The 22,244-nt window shown below is 43.7% G+C and overlaps 1 long non-coding RNA gene across 2 annotated transcripts in view; it reads left to right on the forward strand.

Moving 5' to 3' along the window:
• The window catches only part of LOC137384713 (uncharacterized), a 30,690-nt gene extending 13,402 nt beyond the window's left edge, over positions 1-17,288 (forward strand). Inside the window, exon 3 of one of the 2 annotated variants that reach the window (XR_010977641.1) lies at positions 17,054-17,288. This is a non-coding gene — a long non-coding RNA (uncharacterized lncRNA). Of the gene's footprint in view, positions 1-10,510; positions 10,802-17,053 lie in introns of those variants that run through there. The other variant, XR_010977642.1, reaches the window with a different exon arrangement.
• Positions 17,289-22,244: the final 4,956 nt, after the last annotated feature.

The raw sequence follows: 22,244 nt of genomic DNA on the forward strand, positions 1-22,244 counted from the left end.
TCACTCCCTAAGTATTGCACTGGTGTCAGCCTATATTATGTGCTCAAATCTCTTGAGTAGGGCTTGAACTGCCTGTGTCTAGGGAACTACTAGATGCCTAAATTTGGTTCTCTTGAACCAACTTGCATCAATTGAATCATCTTGCACAAATTATACTGACAATTACACTGCCAAATGCCTATTAAGGTAAACTGAATGAGTTAGCCTCTTCTCAAAGCCAAAGAAGTCGTCAGAACATAGAATCATGTTTTTTTTTTACCAATGCACTTGAATACAAAGAGCAGCATCTTTATATTATACACTAAGGGTATGGATGATACTTCAGTACATATTCACTGATGGAATTAATGTCTGAGATTACAAAGGCAGTTCTTTCAGCTTGCTTGGCATCAAATAGTAACACAAGACAATCTAAATATGGCTTTCTTTTAAGTCACCCAAGATCAAACAACAGGCTAAATCTTCCTAGAAAAATAATGGCATCTTAATGATGCACGTTGTTATTAATGCACAAATTGGTGAACAAGGTCAGGGGATGAAGAGATATGCCATGCGTTGTGAATCTTTGGACCTTGCTGGTTGGTTAATGGCGCTCCCCCATCTGCCTTGCACCAATGGAAACTCACCATTATTTTTAAGAACTTGCTGGATTTGCACATTAATTGCCCATTAAACTTGACACAGAAAATTAGGGCTCATAATAGCTAATTAAGGGCTAATATTTGTGTGGCTTAAGATCCTATTCAGATAATCATCTTTCTCTAAAATTACAGTCTTCCAGTGGGTTAAAACTAAAGCTTGTTCTATTGCAACCCATTCCTTACTCCATATTACTTCTATTACTACAACAAAAACAAGAAATGCTGGAATCACTCAGCAGGTCTGGCAGCATCTGTGGAAAGAGAAGCAGAGTTAACGTTTCGGGTCAGCGACCCTTCTTCGGAACCGTTCCGAAGAAGGGTCGCTGACCCGAAACGTTAACTCTGCTTCTCTTTCCACAGATGCTGCCAGACCTGCTGAGTGATTCCAGCATTTCTTGTTTTTGTTTCAGATTTCCAGCATCCGCAGTATTTTGCTTTTACTTCTATTACCGTTGGGCTAGATATTTGAGTTGGTAGAGGATTTAATAATGAGTGGATTAATAATGACTTTCAAGATGGCTCCTGGGCTGGAAGCTCCCTAGGAAGCTCCCTTGCTGTTCAACTCTATCCATGGCCATCTGCTCCCATCCCTAACGTTTTCTCCCCCAATCTGCCCTCTTAAACTGTTTAAATTCCCCTGGCTCTTTAAATCAGTTCATTTTAGCCCTATCTAAAAGTTAACAGTTGGTTTAGTGTATGTTACCTGGGCCCACTGCCCTCCCCCAGCCACACCTGCTCTTTGTTTTCTCAATGAAATTGATCCGGATGAAACTGACGAGCACAGCTGCCGATACTTTAATCTCCGATCCTGCTGTCTTCACAGTCCAGAGTGTCTGCAGCCACGGCATGCGGTAAGTCCATTGAGGTGAAGAAGGAGCTGCGGGACCCGAGAGAAGTCCTGTGAAAAGGTGCCCCGAACACCCAAAACATCCACGAACGGCCCCCCCGGCCGCAACTTCAAAGCGCCCGCGGGAGATGGCTCGGAGAGCATCTGCAGCGCACTGTCGGCAATGCTGCATGCCTTTATTTAAACCACTACAAAAAAAAAACCCTTAGCAAATGTAATCACCTCTAAGTCTGCCAAATGATGCTTCACCTCCCGAAGGACGTGGATGAGCTTTCCGGACGTCGATGGTGGGCACTGAGGAAATGGCTTATTACCTGCACCAGATTCCACCCCCCCTCCCCCCCCCTTTACCCCCCCTCCCCCCCCTTTACCCCCCTTCCACCCCCCCCCACCCCCGTCCCCTTCCCTGCTCCACCCTCTCAGCTCACCCCCTCACAACCCCGTCCCAGCCCGCCCCCCCCTCGCACCATCTTCACCCCGCACCCCCTTCCCCTGCACCCCCCCCCCACCCCCTCCCTCTACCCCTCCCCCTTGCATCCCCTCCTCCCACCGGCACCATCCTACACCTGTGTAGGGGCCCCAACAACCCCACTGCCTTGTGGGCGTCTCGGGAGAGACCAAGGCAAAGGGAGTAAACCCTAACAGAAAATCCGGAGCGGAACCCCGTAGGCGGTCATGTGTCACCTTTGGCATGTTTCCGGCAGTTCCTGCAACCATACTGGTGCCAAACGTCGTGTCCTGCACTCCTTTGGACCCCACCAGAAAGGCCGAGAGGGGGGTTTTGACGACTGGGCAACTCTCAACCTCCATAAATTTGCCCAGGCATGCGCCATGGAGAGGTCACTCCATAGTTGCCTCACAGCGACTGAAACAACACGGAAGGCAGCAGTTACGGGTTATAAGTCCAGATAAATTGGCGTAGAAACTGGGCGCCACGGGTTGCCTTTGTCGGTGGGAGAGGTCATTGCACCTCACTGGACAGCTACCGCCCGCCTCAAACCGGGCAGCCCCCGGTCAATAAGGTTCTGTCCCGCCACAGTCTGCCTGCTTCAATGGGTGCTTGGAGCTCAGGGTCATTGCCCGAAAGGTGGACTGATACACCGCACCAAACAACATGAAAAAAGGAAAGAAGGTACCAGCCCTTCGCTTTGCAAGCTGGAACGTCAGAACTATGTGTCCTGGCCTGTCGGAAGACCTTACACAAATCAACGATTCTCGGAAGACCGCCATCATTAACAACGAGCTCAGTAGACTCAATGTGGACATTGCAGCACTTCAGGAGACTCGCCTCCCCGCGAGTGGCTCTCTAGCAGAGCAAGACTACACCTTCTTCTGGCAGGGCAGGGATCCTGAAGAACCAAGACAGCATGGAGTGGGCTTCGCCATCAGAAACTCCTTGCTCAGCATGATAGAGCCTCCCTCAAATGGCTCGGAACGCATACTGTCCATCCGACTGCTCACCACCTCTGGTCCAGTACACCTACTCAGCATCTATGCTCCAACACTCTGTTCCGCACCTGAAGCTAAAGACCAGTTCTATGAACAACTCCATAACATCATTAGCAGCATCCCCAACACCGAACACCTATTCCTGCTGGGGGACTTTAATGCCAGGGTTGGGGCCGACCATGACTCATGGCCCTCCTGCCTTGGGCGCTATGGCGTTGGAAGGATGAATGAGAACGGGCAGAGACTGCTTGAGTTGTGTACCTATCATAACCTCTGCATCACCAACTCGTTCTTTCACACTAAACCCTGTCACCAGGTTTCATGGAGGCACCCAAGATCACGTCGTTGGCACCAGCTAGACCTCATTGTCACAAGGCGAGCCGCCTTAAACAGTGTTCAAATCACACGCAGCTTCCACAGTGCGGACTGCGACACCGACCACTCCCTGGTGTGCAGCAAGGTTAGACTCAGACCAAAGAAGTTGCATCATTCCAAGCAGAAGGGCCACCCGCGCATCAACACGAGCAGAATTTCTCACCCACAGCTGTTACAAAAATTTCTAAATTCACTTGTAACAGCCCTTCAAAACACTCCCACAGGGGATGCTGAGACCAAGTGGGCCCACATCAGAGACGCCATCTATGAGTCAGCTTTGACCACCTACGGCAAAAGTGCGAAGAGAAATGCAGACTGGTTTCAATCTCATAATGAAGAGCTGGAACCTGTCATAGCCGCTAAGCGCATTGCACTTTTGAACTACAAGAAAGCCCCCAGCGATTTAACATCCGCAGCACTTAAAGCAGCCAGAAGTACTGCACAAAGAACAGCTAGGCGTTGCGCAAACGACTACTGGCAACACCTATGCAGTCATATTCAGCTGGCCTCAGACACCGGAAACATCAGAGGAATGTATGATGGCATGAAGAGAGCTCTTGGGCTAACCATCAAGAAGATCACCCCCCTCAAATCTAAATCGGGGGACATAATCACTGACCAACGCAAACAGATGGACCGCTGGGTTGAGCACTACCTAGAACTGTACTCCAGGGAGAATGCTGTCACTGAGACTGCCCTCAATGCAGCCCAGCCTCTACCAGTCATGGATGAGCTGGACATACAGCCAACCAAATCGGAACTCAGTGATGCCATTGATTCCCTAGCCAGCGGAAAAGCCCCTGGGAAGGACAGCATTACCCCTGAAATAATCAAGAGTGCCAAGCCTGCTATACTCTCAGCACTACATGAACTGCTATGCCTGTGCTGGGACGAGGGAGCAGTACCCCAGGACATGCGCGATGCCAACATCATCACCCTCTATAAAAACAAAGGTGACCGCGGTGACTGCAACAACTACCGTGGAATCTCCCTGCTCAGCATAGTGGGGAAAGTCTTTGCTCGAGTCGCTCTGAACAGGCTCCAGAAGCTGGCCGAGCGCGTCTACCCTGAGGCACAGTGTGGCTTTCGTGCAGAGAGATCGACTATTGACATGCTGTTCTCCCTTCGTCAGATACAGGAGAAATGCCGTGAACAACAGATGCCCCTCTACATTGCTTTCATTGATCTCACCAAAGCCTTTGACCTCGTCAGCAGACGTGGTCTCTTCAGACTACTAGAAAAGATCGGATGTCCACCAAAGCTACTAAGTATCATCACCTCATTCCATGACAATATGAAAGGCACAATTCAACATGGTGGCTCCTCATCAGAGCCCTTTCCTATCCTGAGTGGTGTGAAACAGGGCTGTGTTCTCGCACCCACACTTTTTGGGATTTTCTTCTCCCTGCTGCTTTCACATGCGTTCAAATCCTCTGAAGAAGGAATTTTCCTCCACACAAGATCAGGGGGCAGGTTGTTCAACCTTGCCCGTCTAAGAGCGAAGTCCAAAGTACGGAAAGTCCTCATCAGAGAACTCCTCTTTGCTGACGATGCTGCTTTAACATCTCACACTGAAGAATGCCTGCAGAGTCTCATCGACAGGTTTGCGTCTGCCTGCAATGAATTTGGCCTAACCATCAGCCTCAAGAAAACGAACATCATGGGGCAGGATGTCAGAAATGCTCCATCCATCAATATTGGCGACCACGCTCTGGAAGTGGTTCAAGAGTTCACCTACCTAGGCTCAACTATCACCAGTAACCTGTCTCTAGATGCAGAAATCAACAAGCGCATGGGTAAGGCTTCCACTGCTATGTTCAGACTGGCCAAGAGAGTGTGGGAAAATGGCGCACTGACACGGAACACAAAAGTCCGAGTGTATCAGGCCTGTGTCCTCAGTACCTTGCTCTACGGCAGCGAGGCCTGGACAACGTATGCCAGCCAAGAGCGACGTCTCAATTCATTCCATCTTCGCTGCCTTCGGAGAATACTTGGCATCAGGTGGCAGGACTATATCTCCAACACAGAAGTCCTTGAAGCGGCCAACACCCCCAGCTTATACACACTACTGAGTCAGCGGCGCTTGAGATGGCTTGGCCATGTGAGCCGCATGGAAGATGGCAGGATCCCCAAAGACACATTGTACAGCGAGCTCGCCACTGGTATCAGACCCACCGGCCGTCCATGTCTCCGTTATAAAGACGTCTGCAAACGCGACATGAAATCGTGTGACATTGATCACAAGTCGTGGGAGTCAGTTGCCAGCATTCGCCAGAGCTGGCGGGCAGCCATAAAGACAGGGCTAAATTGTGGCGAGTCGAAGAGACTTAGTAGTTGGCAGGAAAAAAGACAGAGGCGCAAGGGGAGAGCCAACTGTGCAACAGCCCCAACAAACAAATTTCTCTGCAGCACCTGTGGAAGAGCCTGTCACTCCAGAATTGGCCTTTATAGCCACTCCAGGCGCTGCTTCACAAACCACTGACCACCTCCAGGCGCATATCCATTGTCTCTCGAGATAAGGAGGCCCAAAAGAAAGAAGAGGATTTAAGACCTGTTGAATCCCCTGTGATGGATCTACTAAGTAGACAGCTTTTTGGCAAGGTAGATTAGGGAAGTTGTTATGGCATGACCACTCAGGACAAAGCCACCAATCAAAATATATGATTCTGATTGCAGTGGGAGCAACGCACTGTTAATTCTGTCCTGCCACCCCACAGGTCGCATAACATATTAAGCTTTCCAAATCAAAGAAAGCAGCAGCCGAATTGAACAATCTAGTAACCCCCGAATGAGGTGAACCAAACCAGGTATCTTTAGATATCAACAAATTAACTATTTATTTTAAAAAAACTAAACTCTTGTACACTACTAAGATAAACCAACATCTAAAGTCCTTATAACTTATTTAAAAACCTAACTCCCGCATTAGCAAACATATACCCAAACTATCGGAAGTTTGGTGTTTAATTAGCTACCCGAAAGAAAAAAAATAGAATAACAGTAAAGTCTTTGGAGATTTACGGTCCTAATGAGGTGGAATCTTTGAATGCGGAACAGTCGAAAGCTGCTTGAAGTCTTCCAAGGCCTGATGAATCCGATGATAGGAGTTCAGCAATTACAGTTCAGTAGTTGAAGCATCAAACCTTCTTTCCAATGATGAACACAGTAGATTGACAAATAGCTATTTTTTAAAGAAGAATTAATCTGGCTTGACTTTTCAGAATTCTGAGAGGGAATAATAAATAGGGTTTAACTAGACTGAGAGAGAGCTCTCCTCTTTCCTTCACATACCAGAACAGTCTGTGTCTGTGTCAACTGTCTCGGCAAAAAACAGTTTTTCTAAATTAAACAGCAACATTGTATGTCCTGTTCTCCCTCTCTGTATGGCTGTATCCAGGGCAACCAAGATGCACTTTCCAGTAACTTTTGAAGCTGGCTGTCTTAAAGAAATACTGATCTCTTAAAGGCACACCGCTTACTTCCCGAAAAAAACAGAATCATGACAGAAGTTAATAACATTTCTTGACAGCTCTGCTTTAATAAGTAGACTTTGCTTTTAAAGACATGATAATTGTTAATGCAATACCAATCAGTATCTCTGGTCCAGAAAGGGAAAACTTAAACTGTTGAGTTTAATTCCTGCATGTTTTCCTTTCTGTCACTTTTCCTCTCTCTCTTTCATCTGTTATGAGAGGCTTCTATTTTTTTTTAAATGTTTTAAGGACTCATTTAAATTGTGGAAATGGATTCATTTGGAAGCCTGAAGAAATGCTGGACTTTTTTTCACTGGGGTCATTGAAAGGACACGATCAAAAACAGGTACTACCTGCCTACGACCTACTTGCCTACCTTGAAGAAGTTATGCTCTTCTCTCCAATGGGATTATCTTTGTCTCTTTTACTTTGTTCACCTTCATTGCTTTCTATTTCCCTCCTGGTGTTCGATAAAGTATCTCCTTTGTCCCAGGACAGCTTTGTTATTTAATCTCCCTCAGCCCAATCAAACACCTTCCCCTTTGTTCTCTCCCTCACCCCCTCCCCTTTCCTTGCTTAAAACCTAACTATTTTCTAATCTTTGCCAGTTCTGATGAAAGGTCACAGACATGAAACGTTAACTCTGCTTCTCTCTCCACAGATGCTGCCAGACCGGCTGTGTATTTCCAGCACTTTTTGTTTTTATTTCAGATTTCCAGCATCTGGAGTATTTTGCTTTTATTTTAGTGTTTAATTCACTGCCACTTCTCTTCCAGGAATGCCTACCTTGAAGCCGTTCTGCTTTTCTCTCCACGCGATTATCGTTGTCTCTTTTACCTTGTTCACCTTCATTGCTTTCTATTTCCCTCCTGGTATTTGATAAAGTCCCTCCTTTGTACCAGGACAGCTTTGTTATTTAATCTCCTTCTGCCCTATCAAACACCTTCCTCTTTGTTCTCTGCCCACCCCCCTCCCCTTCACTTGCTTAAAACCTAATTCTTTTCTAACCTTTGCCAGTTCTGATGAAAGGTCACAGATCGGAAACATTTGCTTCTCTGTCCACAGATGCTGCCAGACCTGCTGAGTATTTCCAGCGTTTTTTTTATTTCGGATTTCCAGCATCTGCAGTATTTTGCCTTTATTGTTCCAAAAAAGACCCCAGTGACCCGTCACTGTATACCCGGATGCCAGACCAAAAGGGACAACTGATATATTTCCATATCCTCTCTGTTTTTCTTCAAGAATTAGCAAGTATTTTTTGTTTTGTTTCTTGTAACAGACCACTGCAGAGAGAATTTCTGTATTTATTTCAATATGTGTGAGAGTTTGTGTGGGATTTTTTTTACAAGGGAACTTTCATATTTCAATCCGTGTGTTAATGGTTTGCTTTGTTACTAGATAATTCTTATTCTCTAATAAACTGATAATGTTGTTGTTTATTAAAGAAACCTGTTAGTGTAGTTAATTCTGGGCTAAAAAGTAGAGCATATGTTTGACCACATCAATAACTGGGTAAACATTTAAATATATGAAAGCCTTAGATTACAGGACAATATAGATGAGCTGGTAAGATGGGCGGAGCCGTGGCAAATGGAATTTAATCCTGAGAAGTGTGAGGTGATGCATTTTGGGAGGACTAACAAGGCAAGGGAATATTCAATGGATGGTAGGACCCGAGGAAGTATAGAGGGTCAGAGGGGCCATTGGTGTACTTGTCCATAGATCACTGAAGGCAGCAGCACAGGTAGATAAGGCGGTTAGGAAGGCACATGAGATACTTGCCTTTATTAGCCGAGGCATAGAATATAAGAGCAGGGATGTTATGATGGAGCTGTATAAAATGCTAGTTAGGCCATAGCTGGAGTACTGTGTACAGTTCTGGTCATCACACGACAGGAAGGATGTGATTACACTGGAGAGGAGATTCACCAGGATGTTGACTGGGCTGGAGCATTTCAGTTATGAAGAGAGACTGGATAGGCTAGGGTTTTTTAGATTAGAGATACAGCACTGAAACAGGCCCTTCGGCCCACCGAGTCTGTGCCGAACATCAACCACCCATTTATACTAATCCTACACTAATCCCATATTCCTACCAAACATCCCCACCTGTCCCTATATTTCCCTACCACCTACCTATACTAGTGACAATTTATAATGGCCAATTTACCTATCAACCTGCAAGTCTTTTGGCTTGTGGGAGGAAACCGGAGCACCCGGAGAAAACCCACGCAGACACAGGGAGAACTTGCAAACTCCACACAGGCAGTACCCGGAATCGAACCCGGGTCCCTGGAGCTGTGAGGCTGCGGTGCTAACCACTGCGCCACTGTGCCGCCCGTTTTCCTTAGAGCAGAGAAGGTTGAGGGGGGACCTGATTGAGGTATGCAAAATTATGAGAGGCATTGATAGGATAGATAGGAAGAATCTTTTTCCCTTAGCGGAGGGGTCAGTAACCAGGGGGCATAGATTTAAAGTAAGGGGCAGGAGGTTTAGAGGGGATTTGAGGAAAAATGTTCACGCAGAGGATGGTTGGAATCTGGAACACACTACCTGAAGGGGTGGTAGAGGCAGGAACATTCACAATATTTAAGAAGTATTTAGATGTGCACTTGAAATGCCGTAGTATACATGGCTATGGGCCAAGTGCTGGAAAGTGGGATTAGAATGGATAGGTGCTTGATGGCTCGCACGGACATGATGGGCCGAAGGGCCTGTTTCTGTGCTGTATAACTCTATGTGTTGTTACCTTTGGAGAAGTGGAACTAGAAAAGGCAGTGCACTCCTGTGTAACACATCCCATCTTTTTTCTCTTCATTTCCCTATCTGAACCTGATTTGACACCACTCAACTCGATTTGACTCCACTCAACCCACTCCAATTCACCCTCCTTCGCTGTGATCCTGTTTCTAAATCCTTAGACCACATTGGATTAGGAGATGGACTTTTGGTCCTGTCTTTCACTAAGGTCCCAGACGCCCCTTTGCCCTTGCCATGCCATTACTAGCTCACACTTGCAGCAAGATATGGTGCAAGTTTTTTGAGCTGGAAGCCGCAGGAAATTGTCTAAGAGTGCACACCGTGAAATGCCCAGCTCCATCAAGATTTATCCCAACATAATGCTCCATTCAACCTGGAAACACCTCGTAATACCTGGCTGTGGCTGCTCATTGCAGTCTTTTGTCCTCAGTGCTGCGTTGGAGTGCTTGTGGTACTTTGAATTAACTTTTGGTTTTGCAGAATTCAGATGGATTGCTGTAAACACAATTTTTAGGACACTCCTGGGTATTTTTAGGACAATCTTTCGATTACATTCCCTACATAATTCTTTCCTTCTCCACTGCAAAGAGGAGAGATTAATATTTTACTTCTTTGCTGGGAACATAGTTTAATGATACATGCTGCATGTATCACTTTATCATCAATCAGTTGTATAATTCAGTAAATAAAAAGTAACACTAGTATACAAATTAAAATAATACAGTGCACACAAGTTCATACTTGAAATACAACATTTGATTAGCCAAGTCACTTCAGACCTGTAATCAGAAGTGTATTAGTAAAATCACACAACACTTAAACACCAGAATATTATTTAACTGATAAAAATTAAGGGCTAATAATTGTGTGGCTTAAGCTCCTATTGAGATAATCGTCTTTCTCTAAAATCACAGCCTTCCAGTAGGTTAAAACTAAAACTCGTTCCATTGTATTCCATTCCTTAGTCCATAACATCTCACACTGAAGAGTGCCTGCAGAATCTCATCGACAGGTTTGCGTCTGCCTGCAATGAATTTGGCCTAACCATCAGCCTCAAGAAAACGAACATCATGGGGCAGGACGTCAGAAATGCTCCATCCATCAATATTGGCGACCACGCTCTGGAAGTGGTTCAAGAGTTCACCTACCTAGGCTCAACTATCACCAGTAACCTGTCTCTAGATGCAGAAATCAACAAGTGCATGGGTAAGGCTTCCACTGCTATGTCCAGACTGGCCAAGAGAGTGTGGGAAAATGGCGCACTGACACGGAACACAAAAGTCCGAGTGTATCAGGCCTGTGTCCTCAGTACCTTGCTCTACGGCAGCGAGGCCTGGACAACGTATGCCAGCCAAGAGCGACGTCTCAATTCATTCCATCTTCGCTGCCTTCGGAGAATACTTGGCATCAGGTGGCAGGACTATATCTCCAACACAGAAGTCCTTGAAGCGGCCAACACCCCCAGCTTATGCACACTACTGAGTCAGCGGCGCTTGAGGTGGCTTGGCCATGTGAGCCGCATGGAAGATGGCAGGATCCCCAAAGACACATTGTACAGCGAGCTCGCCACTGGTATCAGACCCACCGGCCATCCATGTCTCCGCTATAAAGACGTCTGCAAACGCGACATGAAATCGTGTGACATTGATCACAAGTCGTGGGAGTCAGTTGCCAGCATTCGCCAGAGCTGCCGGGCAGCCATAAAGACAGGGCTAAGTTGTGGTGAGTCGAAGAGACTTAGTAGTTGGCAGGAATAAAGACAGAGGCGCAAGGGGAGAGCCAACTGTGCAACAGCCCCGACAAACAAATTTCTCTGCAGCACCTGTGGAAGAGCCTGTCACTCCAGAATTGGCCTTTATAGCCACTCCAGGCGCTGCTTCACAAACCACTGACCACCTCCAGGCGCGTATCCATTGTCTCTCGAGATAAGGAGGCCCAAAAGAAAAGAAGTCCATATTACTTCCACCACGGTGGTGTTGGATATTTGAGCTGCTAGAAGATTTACAACCTGTTCAATTCCTTGTAGTGGATCTCATAGGTAGACATCTATCTCTATCAAGTCAAATTAGGGAAGTTAATAAACACTTTTTGGCTACAAAATTCTCTATGCAAGTTCAGTGCAATATTTATCATGCAACTTAGAAATTATGTAATTTTACTTTAACTCATTGATTTGTTTATATGCTTTGAGTGTAAGATAATTGCACTCAGGAATTGCCCTCCCGAAAAAGATATCCCAAGTATAATCAATGACTGTTATAAATGAGATGGAAATCCTAGACAGGCTAAATGGACTCAAAATAAATATATCTCTTGAGGATAGAAGGCTGAGAGACATGTGGGAGGAGATTTGTGAGGCACAGATAATCATTATGAGGGAGTCAGTGAGCACTGGGGATGTATCAGTAAGATTGGAAACAGATAATGTTAGTGCCTATATTCAAGAAAGGGTGACAAAACAAAGGCAACCACTGACCCATTAATCTTACTTCATGCCATGTGAAATAATGGAATCGATTATCTGTACAACCATTATCTCGTTAATAGCAGTCAGCATGAATTCAGATGGGGAAGCTCAAACCAAAATTCTTAATAACTGAAGAAATGGTAACCCAAGATGACTTTAGTAAATTCAATGTTTTGCTGTACCTAAACTTTCAAAATACATTTGAAAATGTTCGACACATGAATTTACTAATTTAATTCAAAGCTCTCAGAATTTTGGGTAAATCCTAGGAATGGCTAAGAAAGTAGCTGAAAAGTCGAAAACAAGTACTTGTTAGAGGAGTTACTTCAGAGTAGGAGGAAGTACTAAGTGGGGTGCTTTAGGCCTCAAGGCTGGGAGCATTTCAGTTTTTTATTTACACAAGTGGACTGGATTCAGTAACTGAATGCCAAGTGTCAAATTTGCAGTTGATACCAAACGAGGATGGGAAGTGGAATCAGAAGAGACAGATAAGAACTTACCGAATGAGTTAGAAAACTTGTGTAAATAGGCAGAACAGTGTCATATTAAAATTATGCAAAGTACTGCACACACAAAGGAAAATAGATGGCATACTAAGTCTGTGAATAGTTAAGGATAAAGCTGAAAGACCTAGGAGACATATTCGACAATATTAATCATATCCAGCCAATGCAAAGCAGCAATCAACAAAGCCAAAAAGATGTTGAATTGCATTGCCAGAAAGTAGAAGATAAGTCAGAGGAAGTTGTCATTCAATCCTCAGAGTGTTCTGTTGGGACTGCACCCTGAATATTACATTCGGTTTTGGTTACCAAAAACCATGAGACACATTCAAGTGCTGCAGCTAGTGCAGAGATGAACCATGTGCCTAATTACAAGTGTCACAGGTCTTTGTTATAAACAAATTGTTTCACTCCCTCCCAAATTGAGATCCAACATGCAAATTTAGAGCTCCTTCTGCTCATGCAGTTCTCATTCCAGAAATGGTAGGGAACCAAGGGTCTGGAAAGAATGAGGAATAAAGAAATTTGTATCAGTAAAGAAATAGTACTGGAGAAATTAATGGGAAGACAAGTCTTCTGGACCTGATGGACTGCATCCGAAGGTTTTAAAAGAAGTAGCTAGAGACATTTGATGCAATGGTTTTGATCTTCCAGAATTCCCTGGACCCTAGAGCGGTGCCCATGATTGGACGGTAGCAAAAATAACCTCACTATTCAAGAAAGGAGGGAGAGAGAAAACGGAAAACTATAGGTCAAGTAGCCTGATATCAGTAGCAGGGATATGGTGACAGGGCACTGTTATGTACACGTGACGTGCAGCAATTGAAATACAGAACCCAAATTGAAGAATTATAAAAATTTACTTCTCCTTTAAAAAGTGGACAATGTGCTGGAAAAAATTGGCTGCTGAAGGTCAAAAGCCTGGCTCTGTATATTCAAACTGTCTTACTGTCTGTTAAGAACAAAAGGATACATTCCAAACTAAGAGGTGTCAATTACACCCATTTCGAACAAATCGAGACATTTTTGAATTGAATGGGTTCTTCCGAAACAAAAATGTGTGAAGTAGCCACATACTGGGCCATTGTCTGTCACCACAGGGAGGGAGATCTACATCTCCCAACAAAGGCAAGATGTGAGACCATTTTGACCTTACAAGTAGCTCTCTGGAGGAGGTGGCATTGTACTATTGATCAAGGAGTCAATTACTACAATAAGGAGGGATGATATCTTAGAAGGTTCCTCAAATGAGGCCATATGGATAGAACTTAAAAACAAAAAGGGGGCAATCACTTTGCTGGCCTCCAGGCCTCCAAACAGTCAGGCAGAAATAGAGGAGCAGATATGTAGGCAAATCTCAGAGAGGTGTAAAAATAATAGGGTAATAATAGTAGGGGATTTCAACTTCCCCAATATTAACTGGGATAGTCTTAGTGCAAAAGGCTTAAAGGGGGTGGAATTCTTAAATTGCATACAGGAGAGCTTTTTGAGCCAGCACATAGAAAGTCCTACAAGAGAAGGGGCGGTACTGGACCTAATGTTAGGGAATGAAGCTGGACAAGTGGCAGAAGTGCCTGTGGGAGAGCATTTTGCGGATAGTTGACCATAATTCTGTAATAGTTAAGGTAGTTATGGAAAAGGACAAAGATGGACCGGAAATAAAGGTACTGAATTGGGGGAAGGCCGATTTCAATATGATAAAACAGGATCTGGCCAAAGTGGACTGGGAACGGCTACTTCTAGGAAAGTCTCTCCATCAGACCAGTGGGAGTCAATCAAAAAGGAAATAGTGAGATTTCAGGGCCAACATATTCCCGTAAAAGGATTAGTATAAATGGGTGGTTAATGGTCGGCACAGACTCGGTGGGCCAAAGGGCCTGTGAGGGGTAGGACCAAACAAGTCCAGGATGTCAAGGGATATATAGGATTTTATAAGGTAAAAAAGGTGGCTTATGGCAGATTCAGAGGGCTGAAAACGGCGGAGGCCCTAGAGGAGTATAGAAGGTGTGTGTGGGAGGGGGGGTGGGTGTGGTGGGGGGTACTTAAAAAAGTAATTAGGAGAGCGAAGAGGGGGGGCATGAAAAAACACTGGCGGGCAAGATAAACGAAAATCCAAGGCGTTAACTCGAAAGAATAGAGCTCATTAGGGACCAAAGTGGCAATCTGTGTGTGGAGCCGGAGGACGTAAGTGAGGTTTTAAATGATTACTTTTTATCTGCGTTCACCACTGAGAAGGACGATGTAGATGCAGAGATCAGGGAGGGGGATAGTGATATATTTGAACATATTAGCATTGAAAGGGAGGAGGTATTAGTGTTTTTAGTGTGCTTAAAATTGGATAAATCCCCAGGCCCAAATAAGATGTATCCTAGGCTGTTATGTGAGGCAAGGGAGGAGATAGCAGGGGCTCTGACACAAATTTTCAAATCCTCTCTGGCCACAGGAGAGATGCCAGATAACTGGAGGACAGCGAATGTGGTACCATTATTCAAGAAGGGTAATAGGGATAAACCAGGTAATTACAGGCCAGTGAGTCTAACATCAGTGGTAGGGAAACTATTGGAAAAAATTCTGAGGGACAGGATTAATTTCCACTTGGAGAGGTAGGGATTAATCAAGGATAGTCAGCATGGCTTTGTCGGGGAGATCATGTCTACCAAATTTGACAGAATGTTTCAAGCAGGTAACTAGTGTGTGGTGATGCATTTTGGGAGGACTAACAAGGCAAGGGAATATACAGTGGATGGTCGAACCCTAGGAAGTACAGAGGGTCAGAAGGACCTTGGTGTACTTGTCCATAGATCACTGAAGGCAGCAGCACAGGTAGGTAAGGTGGTTAGGAAGGCATATGGGATACTTGCCTTTATTAGCTGAGGCACAGAATATAAGAGCAGGGATGTTATGATGGAGCTGTATAAAATGCTAGTTAGGCCACAGCTGGAGTACTGTACAGTTCTGGTCACCACACTACAGGAAGGATGTGATTGCACTGGGGAGGGTGCAGAGGAGATTCACCAAGATGTTGCGTGGGCTGGAGCATTTTAGCTATGAAGAGAGACTGAAAAGGCTAGGGTTGTTTTCCTTAGAGCAGAGAAGGCTGAGGGAGGTATACAAAATTATGAGGGGCATAGGTAGGGTAGATAGGAAGAAACCGTTTCCCTTAGTGGAGGTGTCAATAACCAGGGGGCATAGATTTAAGGTAAGGGGCAGGAGGTTTAGAGGGGATTTGAGGACTTTTTTTTTCACCCATAGGGTGGTTGGAATCTGGAACACACTGCCTGAAGGGGTGGTGGAGGCAGGAACCATCACAACATTTAAGAAGTATTTAGATGAGCGCTTGGAATGGCAGAGCATATAAGGCTACGGGCCAAGTGCTGTAAAATGGGATTAGAATAGATAGGTGCTTGATGGCTGGCATGGACATGATGGGCCAAAGGGCCTGTTTCTGTGCTGTATAACTCTATGACTCCATGACTGGAGAGAGAGGGACCCAGGACAAACACCACGAAAGCCTGTCCAGCTGAGAGCTGGGAGAAATCCAGGAAAAGCAAAATAAGTTGACCTGCTGTGACTTCTACACTTCAAATTGTGCAGCAGAGAACTGAAAGTAATTTCCTGTCTCTAGTGTTACGACCAGGTGAGAAAGGTGTCTCGGGTCTCTTTCAGTCTTCATCTGGTCTTATTGTAACAGGATTTAATTTTGAAACGCACTGTGTTTTGAGCTCTCCCTTAGTGAATCATTGTTCACCGCTTTCCAATTATAAGGCAAAGAAATGAGCACAAACAGGCCTCCTTAGGTTTAAAGAAGAAAAGTGAAATTTATTAAAACTTAAACTCTAATTCAGTTAACGTCTAGATTCATGCTGCGCCCCACACTCACATGCATACGTGATACGCACATGCAAATAGAGACAGAAAAGAGCAGAAGGAAAATAAAGTGGAGGGGTTTGAGGCAATATCAGATGAGTTTCTTGTTAATGTGCTTCAAGTTCACTGTGGTCCTTTTGTAGGTAGTTCTTGCTTGTAGGTAATTCTTACTTTTCGTTGGGGCCTAGTATTCTTCTTAAACCTTGTTCACTGTAGAAGACTTTTCTGTCTTGGGGTTCATGTGTCTTCAATGGGTCTTCAGTTCCGTGAGAAAGAGATGGGAGCAGACAGGAGAGGGGTCTTCTCCAGTCCAGGAGCAAACAGCTTTCTGAGTTCAAAATTCTCTGTGGCAAGTTCAAATTCAAAGAACTCCAACAGCCAGTTAGTCATGTGACTAAACTGACCTGACCATGTCTGTTTGTGTATTCGGCCCTCTTAGCAGTTAACCTGCAATGCTAGCCTCTCCACCTTCAGTGCCTGGTAATCAAAAGTCCATTGTGGATTAAATTGAAGCATGGAGTGGCCCTTTTGTCCTTTCCTTTGTCTGTTACTATGCAAATATCTTTCCAGTCAAGGGTCTGGTGTTTTTGTTTAACAGGTTCTTTCTTTGTTCCAGTAACAGTTTAAAAATCAATGTTCATGTGGCAAAATTAATGTCTCATTCTTGGCAGGTGGGGGCCTGCACGACACTAGGTTGAAGACACAGCTACCAGAGATATCTACAAACCCCAGCCCTGCAACTTTAAAAGATAAATTGACCTCCGAGAAGATTCAACAGGTTGACCGTGAACCCCGAAAACCTACCTCACTTCAAACCACTTACCCCCTTTCCTTTCTATCTCTTCGTGTGTGTGCAGGTGTGATTGTGACCATTTTGGGAATGAATATTGCCCAATAAATGGTTAATCTTATGTTCTAAAACTACAAGAAAACTGTCGCTGTCTGTTTATTTGATAAATAAAACATAAAACCCTAGGAACAAAACCACTTATTGCGGTCAGTTGGGAGTTGAACATTGGGAACCACCCATACCCCTTACCACCTGGCCGTAACAGCACTTAAAAAATCTTAATGTGATTCGGAAGGGTTAATATGGATTTATGAAAAGGAAATCGTGTTTGACAGATCTGTTAGAGTTTTTCGAGATTGTAACTAACAGGGTAGATAAGGGGGAACCAGTGGATGCAATGTTATGTTAATGTATCTTGATTTTCAAAAAGCATAAGATAAGATGCCACACAAGAGGTTATTACACAAAATTAGGGTTCATGGGATTGGAGGTAATATATTAGTATGGATTGAGGAACGGTCAAAAAGGACAGAAAACAGAGTAACAATAAACAGGTCATCTTTGGGTTAGCAAGCTGTAACTAGCGGGGTATCGCAAGGATCAGTGTTTGAGCCGAAGCTATTTATAATCTATATAAAAGACTTAGATGAGGGGATGAAATGTAATGTATCCAAGTTTGCTGATAATACAAAGTTAGGAAGGAAAGTAAACTGTGAGGAGGATGCAAAGAGGCTGCAAAGGAATATAGACAGGTTGAGTGAGTGGGCGAGAATGTGCCAGATGGAATTTAATTTGGTGAAGTGTGAAGTTATCCACTTTGGTAGAAAAACAGAAAAGCGGAATATCTTTTAAATGGTGAGAGACTGGGAAATGTTCATATTCAGAGGGACCTGGGTGTCCTTGTATATGAATCACAAAAAGTTAATATGCAGGTACAGCAAGCAATTCAGAGGGTAAATGATATGTTAACAATTAATATAAAGGAATTGGAGTATACGAATAAGTAAGTTTTACTACAATTATATAAGGCCTTGGTGAGACCATACCTGGTGTACTGTATACAGTTTTGGTCTCCTTACCTAAGGAAAGATAAATTTGCCTTAAGAGGGAGTGCAACAAAGATTCACTAGACTGATTGCTGGGATAGGAGAATTGTGCTATGAGGAGAGATTGAGTAGGCCTATATTCCCAAGAATTTAAAAGAATGAGAGATGATCTAATTAAAACATGTAAAAGTCTTGAAGGGCTTGACAGGGTAGATGCTGGGAAGATGCTTTCCCTGGCTCAGGTGCTTAGAACTAAGGGTCACAGGCTTAAACTCAAAGTTTGGCAATTTAGGACTGAGATGATAAATTTCTTCACTCAAAGGGTTTGAATCTTTGAAATTCTCTACCCCAGAGGGCTAGAGAAGCTCTGTCATTTGGTATATTGAAGACACAGATCAACATATTTTCAGGTACTATGGGAATCGGGGATATGGGGATAGTGCGAGAAGGTGGAGGTAAATGATCAGCCATGGTCTTACTGAATGATGGAGCAGGCTGAAAGGACCAAATAGCCTACTCCTGCTCCTATTTCTTATGTTCTTATCTCTTGATCCAATATATGCAGGGTACCTTTAAATCCACAGGATGTGGCGGGAGGATGACAGTTTAGAACAAGTGTTTTGTCCATGATTCTCCAAACAGTCTTGAAGATGTAGGTCCTCAGATACCCACAGCCAGTTTCTTGTACCAGTTTTGTGCATTTCTATTTATGTAAGTTGAATGGATGAGGAAAAATGTTATATTATCTGCAAGTGGCAATACTAGGAACTAGCTGATACAATCTGGCTCTCCACCATGCCTTTCTTAGCTTTGCTGCTTGGAGGGTTCCAGTAAAATTGCCAGCACATGTTCACATGAAGGCCAATGCGAGATCAAGACATCATTTCATGCGGGGAGGTTGCACCTCACTAGTTTCAAATATTATAATCAAAAAAGGGTAGTGAACAGTGGGAGCCAAGAGCAAGAACAGTCTTCAGATTTAATCCTATAGATCCTCAAGCCTAGGTCACCCAAAACTAGAAGTGATATAAATGGAGTCAGTGGAATGTGGGGGTGTCTCCCAATTCCTGTTGAAATTGTCTCAGTAGCCCTTTCTATGCTGGAACCAAATAGGTCCCTAGCCCAGGAATTTAAAAAACCAAGCAACAAAACTTGTGAGAAGCAACAGCAAAAAAACCAAATAATGTTGTGTTCGACAGTTTCTCCAGATGTCTCATGTGTTCATAAACTATCTGTCCAAGTGTGTTTGGTACAAATTTCAGTCACATTTTACAACCACAAGGAATAATCTTTTACTTTGATAAATTTGATTACAATCTTCTCGTTTAGGGAAGATTTAGAACTGCACTTTGTGTAATCCATCAACAATTCTGGAAGGTTAAAGTATAGTGGGCTTCTTAAACCACAGTAGGTTTCTTGAACTACATCTGAAGGGTTGAGGCTGAAGCCTGGGAGGTCGGTTTCGAGAAACCAGGATAAAATACAATCCCATGCACAAGCAGTCACCAGATGGGTGGTTAGCCTGGAAACATAAGGTACCATAAAACTATCTCCTTGCTCAGTCTGAAAGATGAGAAATGACACATTTATTTAGAGTTTGGTCAAGGGATTTCAGAGGTGATAATATAACAAGAAAGTCAATTTATGACTTTAACCTGCTATGGATGTTAAAGAGTGTAAGCATGCGAAGCCGATATGAATTCATCAGGATATTCACAATCTTGACCATCTATAATTTATGATACTTGCCTGTCAAATATGAATGCCCCATTGAAAGGGATGCCCATGACCTAGTTAATTTTTCTTAAATGGATATCAAGGATTAAACCAGGAAAAAGGGGTTGTCAGTGAAATTTAAGGTATAAAGTGGGCCATTTCTTTGTCACCAGGAGTTGAAGTCAATCAAAGGCAGCAGCCTGCTGTCCTCATAGAAGACTGGCCAATTTAATAATTAAGACAGAACAAGCTCAAGTCACCAAATTTCAGGTAGACAAAATAAGCTCGGCAAAATAATTCAAATTAGACCTCAAAGTTTAATGTGAGGCTTAGACTGAAGCACTATTATTGAGAAAGATTTTGTCACTTAGCAGAGCTGAGGCAAGAAGACAATAGGGGAATAACATGGCAACACATTGGTGATTCACCAAAGGTCCGCAAGAGGATGCAGAGAATCCAGAAGAATACTGGACAGCCAGGGCCACAATGTCCACCTACTGAAGGACCAAATAGCAAGCCATTCTCAGCTATGGCTGAAGCACTGCCAGGTGTTAAAGCCCACTGACAATAAGTATTTTAAATATTCTTGTCAGTTTTATCACCTCTATTTAATCTAGAATCTTTGTTGCTGTTTCATGTTTCTCTCTTCCAAACATTACATTGAACTCAATCATATTATGATCGCTATTAGATAAAAGTTCACACACTGTTAGGCTGGTAATTTAAATCTGGCTAGTTACTCATTACTACATCTAATATGGCAACCCCCGGGTTGATTCCAGGCCATATTGTTGCAGAAAAGTATTCCAGATTCACTCAAGAAATTAACTACCTTTCTGATGTACTAACCTGCTTATCATAATCTAAATGATAGTTAAAATTCCCAATTAAAACCACTCTGCCTTTGCTACATGTCTAATTTTTGCAATCCACCACTTTACATCTACTACCAGGGGCCTATACACAACTCCAGCTACAGTCTTAAATTATTTTCTATTTCTTAATTCTACCCAGAAAATCTCTCACTGCCTAATATGAAACAAACTGAATAAATTACACAAGTGGACAGAATTATAGACAGAATTTAATATCACCAAATATAAAATACATGGAAGGTAAAATGGGTGACACTCCATGGATAGTGTTGGAATAGTTCAGGTTGAAGCTAAGAGATCCAGGGACCTTGGTAGGCTCAACTCAATCTGTCCAATCATTGCTACTCTGTAATCAATAGCATGTTGAACTGTATTGCATAGAATTTACAGCACAAAAACAAGCCATTTGACCAAACTGGTCTGTGCTGGTGCTTATGCTGTACTCAAGCCTCTCCCACCCTACTTCATCTAATCCTATTAGCATTACCGCTTTCACTTCAGCTATTCCACATGCCAAAGACTTGCTGGTTGATAGGTTAATTGGCCAATATAAATTGCCCCTAGTATAGGTAGGTGGTAGGGAAATATAGGGACAGATGGGGATGTGGTAGGAATATGGAATTAGTGCAGGATTAGTATAAATGGGTGGTTGATGGTCGGCACAGACTCGGTGGGCCGAAGGGCCTGTTTCAGTGCTGTATCACTAAACTAAACTAAACTAAACTTCTTACTTTTCATTATATCCTCGTATCATTGAAGTAATTTCATCCTTAATCCTCTCATATTTTCCCTATCTTTCTTGACCTTATAACCTGGTACATTTAGTTCCCAGTCCTGCCTATCTTGCAGCCATGTTTCAGTAATGTAGTACCATATTGTGCCCTTTAAGTTGAATTTTCACTTGCAATTGATTCCTTACAGTCCATGCACTTTGTATAAAGAGCACATATTTGGGACGCACACACTGTCCTTCTGCTTTAATGTTTCACTCACATGCTTCTTATTTCTCTCTCCTGGTTTAATTTCTTTTATTCTTTCATGGGATGTGGGTGTCGCTGGCAAGGCTAGCATTTGTTGCCCGTGCTTAATTGCCATGGAATTGTAAGAAGGATGTGAGTTCAGTGAGCAAACTGTCCAGATACTTTTCCCCATCCCTTGGTTATCAGAGTGCCTCCTACTTGCAGTCCAGCTCAATGACTCCAAGCCAGACATATTCAAGACAGAGATATCTCCTGCAGGTTGTCCACCCAGGACAGTCTCACTTTCCACAAACTTCCATGTACTGCAGTCCAGACACACACCCAACATATTCCCAACTTTTATATTGTGCAGCAGCAGTTGTGGTTTACTTTTATACACCTTTTTGAGCCACACCCAAGTTACAAATGCTCTTTTAGCTTCCTGTTCACAATAATTAGCACTTGTTCAGGCAACC

This window comes from Heterodontus francisci, chromosome 27, assembly GCF_036365525.1.
Source record: "Heterodontus francisci isolate sHetFra1 chromosome 27, sHetFra1.hap1, whole genome shotgun sequence".
Classification (NCBI taxonomy): domain Eukaryota; kingdom Metazoa; phylum Chordata; class Chondrichthyes; order Heterodontiformes; family Heterodontidae; genus Heterodontus; species Heterodontus francisci.